Source organism: Cupressus sempervirens, chromosome 5 (assembly GCF_028749045.1).
Source record: "Cupressus sempervirens isolate cs-2001-9-10 chromosome 5, ASM2874904v1, whole genome shotgun sequence".
Lineage (NCBI taxonomy): Eukaryota > Viridiplantae > Streptophyta > Pinopsida > Cupressales > Cupressaceae > Cupressus > Cupressus sempervirens.
In genome coordinates, this window is record NC_143122.1 from 812,741,618 (window position 1) to 812,754,452 (window position 12,835).

General features: G+C 31.5%; 1 pseudogene; it reads left to right on the top strand.

The window, feature by feature from the left end:
• Positions 1–11,256: 11,256 nt before the first annotated feature.
• On the top strand, positions 11,257–11,862 carry LOC149558379 (calcium-binding protein KIC pseudogene; annotated as a pseudogene).
• Positions 11,863–12,835: the final 973 nt, after the last annotated feature.

Genomic DNA, 12,835 nt, shown 5'->3' on the forward strand with positions numbered 1-12,835 from the left:
TATTTAGGTTACGAATTTTATAGGAATATTTTCAATATTAAAGATAGTTTATAAAATACATCATGAAAACCAAATTTATATCCATCCATAGTATTAGCAAAAAACTTAAACTACGAGAAGTTCCATCAAAGTTTAGTTAGCTATAGTTAAATTATACATGTATTATATCGCATTAAAAAATAATAATTAATAGTCCTAAGTCTACTAAGATTAAAACAGAGCCCTCGTCATCAATAATCCCAAGGCCCTATGATGTTATTACTTCCTTCAAGTTGATCAATCTCATATGTACCCAAGGGTGGTTCAATATCTTAAGCAACTTGTCTTTCCTAATTAGGAGCATCTTTGTGTTTAGGTACTCTATTTTTTGCACCTATAGATCAACTTTAGTAATGTGTCTATCCTTCAACACATATTCCAAGGCTTGGAGTTCATCTTTATCTAACATATCTTTATATGCACTAAATAAATGGGTAGAAATAACATCATATTTGTAGAGGAGCATAACACCAATTGAATACTAATGGGTAAAAGCACAAACCAATGTCACCTTTTATAAAGGAGAAGTGATATCAGAATTTAAAATATTCAACTTTAACGAAATAAAAGTGGCATTTGTGCTTAGAATTTGAAGATGATGTAAACTAATGAAATGTGTAAAATTGGATGAAGTTTATGTCTATAATTTTTTTTTTTAAAATTGAGTGAAAATTTTATTTATTTTTGAATTTTTAAAGTGTATTTTTTAATTTTTTTAAAATATTAAAAATATAGAGTTTTTTTCCCATCAAACAAATATATGAAAATGTTCATATTTTGGTTTGATTTTAGAATATGTTAGAGTTAACATGTATACTTGGTGCACCGAAAAAGAAAAATTGAAATTCGGCCAATATTTTTGAAGTTATAACTGGTCAAAGTCAAAGTTATCAGAAATAGACAATTTTTTTCTCCTGTCAAACTTTTTCCATCAAATCTACATATTTTTTTTTAAAAATTACATATTCTTGAAGAAGACTCTCTCCTCTAGTGCACCATAAAAAAATTTAAAAAATTAACATGATTTACTATTTTTTTCTTATTTTTGAATAGACATCTTCCTGAATCTTAAGATACCTACTTGTCATATTTTTAAATTATAACATATTATTCATAATCAAAACTTTAAAAAAATTATACAATCATAATCGTGACTCCGAGAATTACAAAAGTATATTTTTAGTTTTAAAAAATACTTCAATTTAGTAGGTCAAATTGGCCTTCAAAGTGAGATGTTTACAGAAGTTTTGATTTTTGCTTGTTTGGCTGCCACATAGACTGTTTCGGCCGAAACCCCCAGTCGGCTTGAGAAACTGCTAGCGGTTAGTGTGACTTTTTGATATAAAAAAATATTGTTTTATCTTTTTTTAAAAATTAAATATACAGGGACAACGAAAATTGGAAGAAGATTTGCAAAAAACAATTAATTTTGAAGCAATTTTCAACAACTGTTTTGCGGATTTAATCAATATTGCAAAGGATTGAATATTTTGAAGGTGTTTTTTTTCTCTTCTAATTATTTTTATTTTTATGTATTATATATTGAACCATTAGCTGATATTTAGTGAAATCTAAATTTTTTATTTATTTTTTTTCTATCGATTGAAATATTCAATGGGTAGTAAAAGGAAAAGATCAAAGAAATATGATAGAAAAAGAGATGACAAAATGAAAGGCCATACAAAACATGCTCAAAACCAACCTACTGAAATTCCTGAACATGATGAGATTCATGAAGAAAATGAAAGTAATGAAGAGGAAGAAATTGGCAGTTCTATTGATAGAGACAAATTAGAAAGCATAAAAAATTTGATGGATTTGGATGAAGAACTACTTTTTAACCAAATTCCATCTAAAGATATGATAAATGATAACACTATCAAAAAGCATTGTCAAAACATGTGGGATGAATATTTCAAGGATAAAGGTATATTTGGACAGGCACAATTATTTGTCAAGTTATTTAGGAGAAGAGATATGAGACCTATCTTAGAGTTGTTGGGTGTTGATAACAGGAAAAGCCATGCTCATAATATTAATAAAACAATAGTTGAAAATTTGCAAAATGCTTATAACAAAATTGACAACACAACTCGAGGAGGTGATTTGAGTAATGCACGTAGAGCATTGATGACTACTATATTTAGTAGAAAATTGACACATAGAAAACAGGTACGTGCAATTTTTGATGTACTACATATATCTAGAAGAACTGTCCAGAGATACATCAAGAGGAGAAATATGCTAGATGATAACATTGAGAATAACTGGGTGAATATTTGTAGAGTTCCTCAAAAAGACAAGATTTCTGAAGAAGTAAAAAGACAAGTTATTGAATTTTGGACCACACATTCTCGTGTTTCTTCCAACAGGCGTGATACTATACAAATTAAAGATCAAGAAACAGGGGCCAAAATTGAACATCCAAAACATTTCATAGATATAACTCAAAGTGAACTTTTTGAAGCATTCAAACAAGAATTTTCAAATGTCAAAATATGTTAGAAAATGTTTGAGAGTTTACGTCCTTCCTTTGTACACATAAATAAGATGTGAGAAACTTGTTGTTGTAGAAATCATGTTGAATTTGGTCTACACTTGCAATCATTTAAAAAATTTATGGCAATACTTGATCCTAATTTGGTCATCCCTAGCAGTACAACACAATTTGTGAGGTCCATATTATGTGATAAATTAGAAGATTCAGATGAATTCAAAGTGCAATGCATCAAAAATCAGTGTGAAGTTTGTGCAGATTTACACAAATTTTCTCAAATTATGCAAGTTGAGAATATTAATGAATCCACACCAGTTTCATGGATGAGATATGAATATGAGACATACCAAAATAATAGAGGGGATGAATCCAGAAAAATTGTATTGAAGGAGAGTGAATTGCATTATGATGAGTTCATGGCCAAGTTTCGTCCATTAATATATCCACATATCCAACATTGTTATGGTGCACGATGGCAAGCTAAACAGTTTCGTGATTCCAAAACTTTTTTTCCACCTGGTTGTATACTTTCAATTGTAGATTTTTCTGAGAATTATACATTTGCACCTCATATAGAGCTCCAAAGCCAATATTATCATTCTGAACAAGTTGCAATATTTGTGCAAGTGACCTATAGACATGCACAATTTGAGGTGGATCAGATAGAAAGATTGGATGAAAATGAATGCATCATCATCAAAGAGGTTCATTTCTATATTAGTGATGATAAAGTTCATGACAGGAGTTATGTGGCTCATTGTTTTGCAATGTTCTCTGAAGATCTCAGAAATCATGGAATAAATGTTTCAGAGCACTGGATTCGGTCTGATGGATGTGCAGGTTAGTATACACGAAATAGTTACACATTTATTTAACTTTATTTTAACTTGTATTTATTTGGACATGTTTATTTCTATTTAATATATGTACTTGGATAATTGTAGATACTTATCATGTTTCACGTTCACAGGACAATTCAAATCTACAAAAGCATTTAATTGGTTAGCAATGCAACATGCTAGAACCAATGTTAAGTTTTTATGGAATTTCTTTAAAAGTGGACACGGAAAAGGGGAGCATGATGGAGCAGGAGCATGTATAAAACGTGCGCTTCGACAACATGAACTTGCAGGTAAATATATGCATTTTTTAAATGTACATGTTTAATACTCTAATAGCATATATTTTAAATTTTATATATACATGCATATTTTATGTACATATAGGGAATAGGATAGAGAGCGCAAATCAAATTGTTGAATGGTGCAAAGTTCATTTTGCTACTCGAGATACTGAATACAATAAGCGTTACTTTTGGGAGGTGAAAGGTGAACTAAGTTATATTTATTTTTAATGTCTTTTTCAAATCAAGTTGAGTTTTTAATTAAATATTTATTTTGAAATATGACAATTAGTTTTTGTATTTGTAACAGATATAGATCGATCTAATCCTTACAATTGTCAAATGATTCTTGGAATTAGAAGTTTACATCAAGTGATGATTACAGGAAACCATAAACCTCCAGTACTTAAAGTAAGAGAGAAAACATGTTTTTGTCATGACTGTATTAAGGACAACGTAGTGAGTGCATGTGAAAATATTGAGAATGGATATGTTTCACATTGGGATTTGAAGGAGATAGTTAGAATGCCTCATTTTGAAGATGTTGACATTGACATTGACATTCATGATCCTGTATATTCAGTTGATTATGAACGCATTTCTGATTTAATTCTGGTAGGTTTGTGTGCATATATACATATATATAAATTAATATACATGTATATTTGTTTTAAAATTAATTTATATTTATCTTTTTATATACATGCAGGAGATATTTTTGCAGTTCAAGCCTTACCAAATAATGCAGAAAATGTGGACTATTATCTTTTAAGATGCACAAAAGCAAAACACAAGTTGCTAGAAGGAACTATAGATGCTGATGAACAGTCATATCCAATTGGATCAGTTGTTATTGAAGGAACATATTATCAACAAACAAGGGTAATTGGTAGTGGTATTGAATTTATTGAATACAAGCCTGGAAAAAAGGTTTTACACTACAGTAACCATGTTATAGCAACCAAATTACAATTTGAAGCAGTACAAAGAAAAGGATGTTGTGGAAATCAAAAGTGGAAATTGCCTATTGAAGAACATGAAAACTTCTAGAGATAATAAAAAGTAGAGAGGATCCTAACAATACATTGTTTGTAGAGCTCTAGTTTACCTATGTACTTATTGTGGAGCTCTAGTTGAGTTATGCCTATATAGCTCTTATACTTTCATATTTAATATTGATAGGATATTTGTTTTATAAATTTTTGTACATTGGATCATTTATCTTGCATATGCAAAATTAGACATGTATTGTTATTTTTATTTAAATTCGACATGGATATCTCATTTAAGACCAGGTCTCTTAGGACCTCCCCTTAAGACAACTTTTTTAGTATTTGTATGTATTTGTATGTACATATAATCTTTATATGTTCTTATATGATACATTCTTTATGTTTGTATATAATCGTTATGTTCTTACATGTATATGTTATATGAACTATGTTACATATTACATGTACATTATATTTTATTAATTAAATGCTGTTAATTATAGTTAATTAAGAATGTATGTCATTAAATACAGTTAATTAAGTCATTAAATAGAGTTAATTATTAAGACATTAAATATAATTAGATTAAATATAGTTAATTAGTAAGACATTAAATATAATTAGATTAAATATAGTTAATAGGATTAAATATAGTTAGTTATAGTTAATTAGGTTAAATATAGTTAATTATAGTTAATTAAGGCATGTCATTAAATATAGTTAATACATGATCTACATTAAATATAATTAGACTAAATATAGTTAATTATACAGTTAATTAAGACATGTCATTAAATATATATGTTATATTGTTATGTACATCGACCATTAAAATTATATAGTTAATTACACTTAGATTAAGGCATTAAGATGAATAACTATACATATACATGTAAACTTGAATATTGAAAATATGAATAACATATAGAAATGTGTGCATAACACATACATAAGTTACATAAAAGATGAAGACATCAAAAGATCAATAAAATAGACGTCTACATTAAAAGATCAATAACATACATGTGCATATATCTGGAGAATATAATGTACCCATATCAAATGTATAAAAATAGATCATGTAGATCAAATGTCTGGAAATAACATATATAAAACATCAAAATCTCCATATAAACATGTATCTAGAAATAACATATAAAACATCATTTAGTGTCCATGATATAAACACGTATCTAGAAATAACATATAAAACATCAAAGTGTCCATATAAACCATGTATCTGAAAATAACGTATAAGACATCAAAGTGTCTGGATATAAAATGTATGCATATGGAAATAACATATAAAACATCAAACTATCCATATAAATATGTATCTAGACATAACATGTGTGTAATAAAATAAAAGGCCACATATGATCTAATCAGCTACATCCCCCCTCCTGATCCTGGGCCTTGTCCCCAAAAGGGTCTATTAACTGCATCTGAACCCTCTGTCAAATGATAACAAGTGAACCATTTAATTATGTGTACAGACAAATTATATCAAGATCTAGATGTATATAAATCATATATATATATATATATATATATATATATATATTGTAACATACCTGGGACTCACGACGTGTAGGATCTGTCGGTGTCTGCAGATCAGCAAAACGTAACATAATATCACTCAAACCCTATAACACATACACAAACACGCACATATACATTAATTTAAACATATAGACATATTATTTACTATAATAAAAATAAATCTAAACATATAGAGATATTTACTGTATCATTATGTAATGCTCTGCCGATCTGACTGATATCTGAATCATGTAATGAAAAAATAGTATCAGCGTCCAAGTCAATAGTGCGACCTTGATCTGAAAGCATGGAAGTAAATAGACCAGGCTGTATGGTGCCACTGAGATCCTGAGTAGGGGGGGGTGCTGTAGGGTCCTAAGTAGCTGGGGCTAGTGCTGTAGCCTGGGCCTGTGTAGTAGTAGGAGTAGTAGAAGGTGCAGGAATGTCCTCCTGCCTCTGTGAATCCTTTGGGACTACTGTACGTGGCAAAATATGTCTAATCTGAGAGCTCATGTCACGAAGTGGAATCCCTGAGAGTGTAGATAATGCTCGATATGCATCTAAAAGATCAGATGCTAAATATGATGCCAAACGATGCAATGCATCCACCTTTAAGACTGCAGAAATGTCTACAGGAGAAGGTATGTCTGCAACTCCATAGTCATCATCAACAAGTGTGCTAGATGATGCATCTGTGGGAGTGGTACCTCGAGACCGTAGCATATATCGACTACATTGATCAAAAGAAATCTCGTGTAACTATGTGGCGACGGTGGCGATGCTCGAAAAAATCTATGTCCTAATTGTGTCATCAAGAACACTCTCACCTGCAGTAGCCATCTGTGGACCTCTCGGCATAACCAAAAGGTTTGGACCCACCATTTCCCGTTTGTTAACGGGTGCAGGAGTGTCCGCAGGTCTAAATCTATCAGAAAGTCTCCCCTGACCCTGCCCAACATGCCCTGGATAATCTATATAGTCAACATCATAGTGTAAATGAAATTCTGCAAACAATTGTTTGCAGAAATATAGGGGGAACTCATCCTTTTGTGGCCATCTATGATGAGTAGCCAACCAACGAGGATACATCAATGGTGTGACGAGTGGATCAGTACACTTCATCGCAGAGTAGCCTCTAACTTTGCGACGATCTGCATAAGATGGAAACATGGTTTTCACCATGCCGGTGGAAACCTTAGTATCAATCTGTGTGTACTTCACAGTGCCAATGACACTGCGAGATAAAGAAGAATAAAATGTCTCAATGCTCATATCATCAAAAGGGTTGTATGATTCAACTGTCTGAATCATACAAAATAACTCCTCTCGCATCGCTATGACCTCCCTATTAGGGAGGGTGGTAGAAGAGGAAAGTGAGGTATCCAAAACCTGCATAGCACGAGATAATCTTGCCACTGTATCTCTAAATAACTGTTGTCTATCATGGGTGGAGGTCGATCTATGTGCTGTACCAGACTTAGCACTCTGACCCCCACTACGAACACTGGCATCCCTTGAGGATGCAGGAGCACGATCCCCAGAACCGGATGCCATAATGTATATATGAAAATAAATATGAGAATATGAATGTGAAGCTACAATCTGAGTGATAAATATCTAGAGATCTGCACATGCATATATATACAAATATAAACATACAAGTCTATTTAAATTAAAATAATTAAAAGTTAAATTTAATTTGAAACACATATACATATAAATACACAACATTAAATGTATGGTGCTAAATGAACAATCATGTAACATACATATGTATTTTAAAACAAATTATCTTAGAGACCATATCTAATGTACATTGTAACGTGCTCATGCAAATGTGAAAAATAAATATTCGTACATGTACATGTATATGCAATAAAAATAAAATAAAATTTCTTGATTAAATGATAACTAAGTGCACACATGTACATACATGCAATAAAAAAATATAATTCTTGACTAAAATCTAAATTTTGATGTAAATGCTTTGATTATTATGGGGAGTGTAGATGAGAGTTAGGAAATAGGGATAGAAAAATTTGTTACTAGATAAGTAAATGAGTTTAGTTAGCAAATGTTAATTTACAATTTAGAACTCATGACTTAATTTAGTAGTTTGAATTAGAGTTAAGAATGTTAATAAAGTAAATGGGATATAGTTTTATTAAGGTTGATAGTAAGGTCAGTCTATTATGTGCTAGTAAACATATGAATACCTATTACAACCTATAACAGACGTAATGACCTAGTAAGAGTCCTTAGGTCCCCTTAACATATATATGGATAAAAATACCTAGAAATGTATCATGAGGTCGTTATGTGTCATTTGATAATGTAAGAATCATCATTACCTAATAAGACCTATTATATCCTAATAATACATATTAAGAGTTATTAGAACCTAAAAAAAATAGTATGACCTATTACGACTCCTATGTCCCCTTAAGACACACATGTATGGATAACGTATTGAAAAACGCAGTTGACATAAGTGATCTTAATGTGTTGTTTGGTAATGTAAGACTCATTATTACCTGACAATACCTATTATGTGCTAGTAAACATATGAATACCTATTACAACCTATAACAGACGTAATGACCTAGTAGGAGTCCCTAGGTCCCCTTAACATATATATGGATAAAAATACCTAAAAATGTATCATGAGGTCGTTATGTGTCATTTGGTAATGTAAGAATCATCATTACCTAATAAGGCCTATTATATCCTAATAATACATATTAAGATTTATTAGAACCTATAAAAAATAGTATGACCTATTACGACTCCTATGTCCCCTTAAGACACACATGTATGGATAACGTATTGAAAAATGCAGTTGACATAAGTGATCAAGTAATGTGTTGTTTGGTAATGTAAGACTCATTATTACCTTACAATACCTATTATGTGCTAGTAAACATATGAATACCTATTACAACCTATAATAGACGTAATGACCTAGTAGGAGTCCCTAGGTCCCCTTAACATATATATGGATAAAAATACCTAAAAATGTATCATGAGGTCGTTATGTGTCATTTGGTAATGTAAGATTCATCATTACCTAATAAGACCTATTATATCTTAATAATGCATATTAAGATTTATTAGAACCTATAAAAAATAGTATGACCTATTACGACTCTTATGTCCCCTTAAGACACACATGTATGGATAACGTATTGAAAAACACAGTTGACATAAGTGATCAAGTAATGTGTTGTTTGGTAATGTAAGACTCATTATTACCTAACAATACCTATTATGTGCTAGTAAACATATGAATACCTATCACAACCTATAACAGATGTAATGACCTAGTAGGAGTCCCTAGGTCCCCTTAACATATATATGGATAAAAATACCTAAAAATGTATCATGAGGTCGTTATGTGTCATTTGGTAATGTAAGAATCATCATTACCTAATAAGACCTATTATATCCTAATAATACATATTAAGATTTATTAGAACCTATAAAAAATAGTATGACCTATTACGACTCCTATGTCCCCTTAAGACACACATGTATGGATAACGTATTGAAAAATGCAGTTGACATAAGTGATCAAGTAATGTGTTGTTTAGCAAACATATAAATACCTATTACAACCTATAACAGACGTAATGACCTAGTAGGAGTCCCTAGGTCCCCTTAACATATATATGGACAAAAATACCTAGAAATGTATCATGAGGTCGTTATGTGTCATTTGGTAATGTAAGAATCATTATTACCTAACAATAACTAGTTGTTAAAATGAACATCATCAATATCTAAGTGTGGTTCATTCGGTTAGTAGAGGGCCTATGTTATGGTTAGAATTTGGTATGGGTTATGATTGTAGTTAATATAAGGTTATGTTAGAAGGTGTATTTAATGTCAAAATTAATTTCACCATAAGATATTATTGTTTCACCTCTAGATCCATCAGGGTATGTTAGAAACTGAATAATGTTCCCTAAAGGTTTGCTACATTTTTACTAATATTTTTTTACATGTTTACCTCATAACCTAATATTTTTCTATATTTTAACCTAATGTTTTTCTATATTTTAACCTAATGTTTTTCTACACTTTTAACTAATGTTTTTCTATATTTTACCCTAATGTTTTTCCTCATATTTTTCTATATTTTAACTTAATGTTTTTCTACACTTTTAATTAATATTTTTCTACATTTTTTTCTCATGTTTAACTACATTTTTGCTAACAAATTAATTTAAATACCATGCTAAAATAATCTAAAATAATTTAAATAATTTAAACATATTAAAAAAAAACAATTTAAAGCATTTCACTCACAAAATACGTCAAAAACAACTATTTTAAGTACGATTAACATCTATTAATCAAAAAATACGTTTAAAAACTATTAAAAAATGGGGAGGAAAAAACCACCAACTAGTTACGGCCGAAACCCTTAACCCACTCTCCAAACATCCAGGATTCGCAACAGTAACAATGATAGCCGCTAGAGTTTTGCGCCGAGTTTTATTACGGCTCAGGGTTTCGGCCGGAACCCTTTCGGCCGAACCTGTTTTGGCCGAAATAGTATGCGCCACGTAGGCGCGCGAAATCGCCACGTGTGTACGGCCGGATCCGTTACGATCGAAACCATTACGACCGAAAGGGTTTCGGCCGAAACGGTACAAGATATCGCAAATGGTGACAGAGCTTTGTGCTTTTACCCTGATAGCAATATTACAATTTGAGTTGTTATGGAAAATATCTCCTACTTATCAATTAAAGAGATTTTAAGGGCTTTCTAATCAATCGTTGATAAGGCACAATACTTGGAGAAGGTTTTGCAAATGGAGTTGCAAGCATAGTCAATTTAACTATGGGAGAAAATGCATAGTTAAGTACACTCGACGTAGAGTAGAATTGGGATGGTTGATCTTCTAGGAAATCCCAATGATTATATTAAATGTTTAACACAAAATATATGTGGCCAACCTTCTTATCTCCACTTGCACCTTTTCTCACTATCGGAATACCCCTTGCTCCTTCAGGTGCAAGTGCTAGTTTTAATAGTTTTTAACTAGAATACAAAGCATGAATGGCGATGAACAATTTTCAAATCATTTCTGGTGTTTAACTTGCATTACACGATTTTTTGAGGTGTCAAGATGGAAGCTATAATACCTCCCCATTCCCCACTCAAATCCTTAACTCAGTATCGAAATTCCTGTTGATATACTTGAATGGCGAAATTCCAAGATTTTCTTCCAATTATGGCGAAGAAATTGGGTGGTACCTTTTTAATGGCGGCGCTGTGAAAAGGGTTTTGTCTACTAGCGGATCCCCAAATAGGGTTGATTACCGCAGAGAGCATGACGAAAAATTCTGCTATTTTACGGGTGGAATGTTTGATTACGACGACGGAGCTTTGAGTGAACACGATTTTTCTGTTGTAATGATTCGACTCGGCTCTTCTTTCATGGCGGAGGCTGAAAATTGGCTGCTCAAAGCCCTAACCGATGAATTGGAAGAAAAAACACTCAAATAGTTGTGATCTTGAAGAAATTAAGATCAGATAAATGTTTAACTTGAGTGCATCTTGGAGAGATTATATTTAAATTCCCTTTGTAACTCTTCAAAACGGTTTTAACTTTGTGAAGCTCGTAACTGCTTCCTTCCTATGGCGGTTTGGCAAAACCTCTGCATATCTTGTAATTTCCTCCAATGAATTCTGGTGAACTTGTAATATTATTGCTCAAAAACATACAGTTGAAATGGTTCAAATTTCACCCAAACACTAATTTGAAAAAGTTCATATTTTCTTTAAAACATTTCTTTTAATTTTATATCTTGAAATAAACTAGCAATTGCACAATGGATATGCCAAATAAAGGAAAGTCAAATATGTTGTTTTTTCCTAGGACGAGTTCAATTAGGAACGGATGTAGTACTAATATTGAATCTTGTTGTTATCAGTAATAGGCAGAGCAGACGATTCTTGATGCAAATTGGCAACCTTGTTTAAAATCTTGAAAGATTAGTGTTGCCATTGGGGTGATTTCTGTTCCCCTTGGCAATAGGCATCTTGAAGGAACCTCATTCCAATCGTTTATTCACAAGACATTGAAGAATGGTTGGTCCTTAATCCTAGATATAGTAGAGATGGGAGCATTTGCATTTCAACAATTATGGTTTGTTTGTCAGATGGACATGCAAGGAGGCATCCAAGGAGTTTGCAAATTCCTTTGAAAGATGGATAAGGGTCAAAGCCTACTTAACAACTTTATTTCTTCAGATTGAATTGGTTAAAATATCATAAGAAAATTCTATTAGAAGAGCCATTATTTTATGAAAGTTTTTTTCTACAAGATCGACTGGGAATCAAATTTCAATCCAATAGATTGATAAGCATAAAAGGCTCCCTCACTAGTTAAATTGGAAAAATTGTCATTGGAACATTTGAGAAAGGACATCTTGGAGAAAAATTGGGGAATAGGCACTTTTATAGGGTTTAATGCAAAATCCATCTTTGAAAGATTAAAGACAATAATTATCTTGGTTGACCTAGAAAAAGTTATAGATTCCTAGAAAGTTTGGAGATCTCGACAACAACAGATAGTTACTAAATTGAACACAAGGGGAGGAAGATGCATCTTGAGCAAAAGTTATATTGCA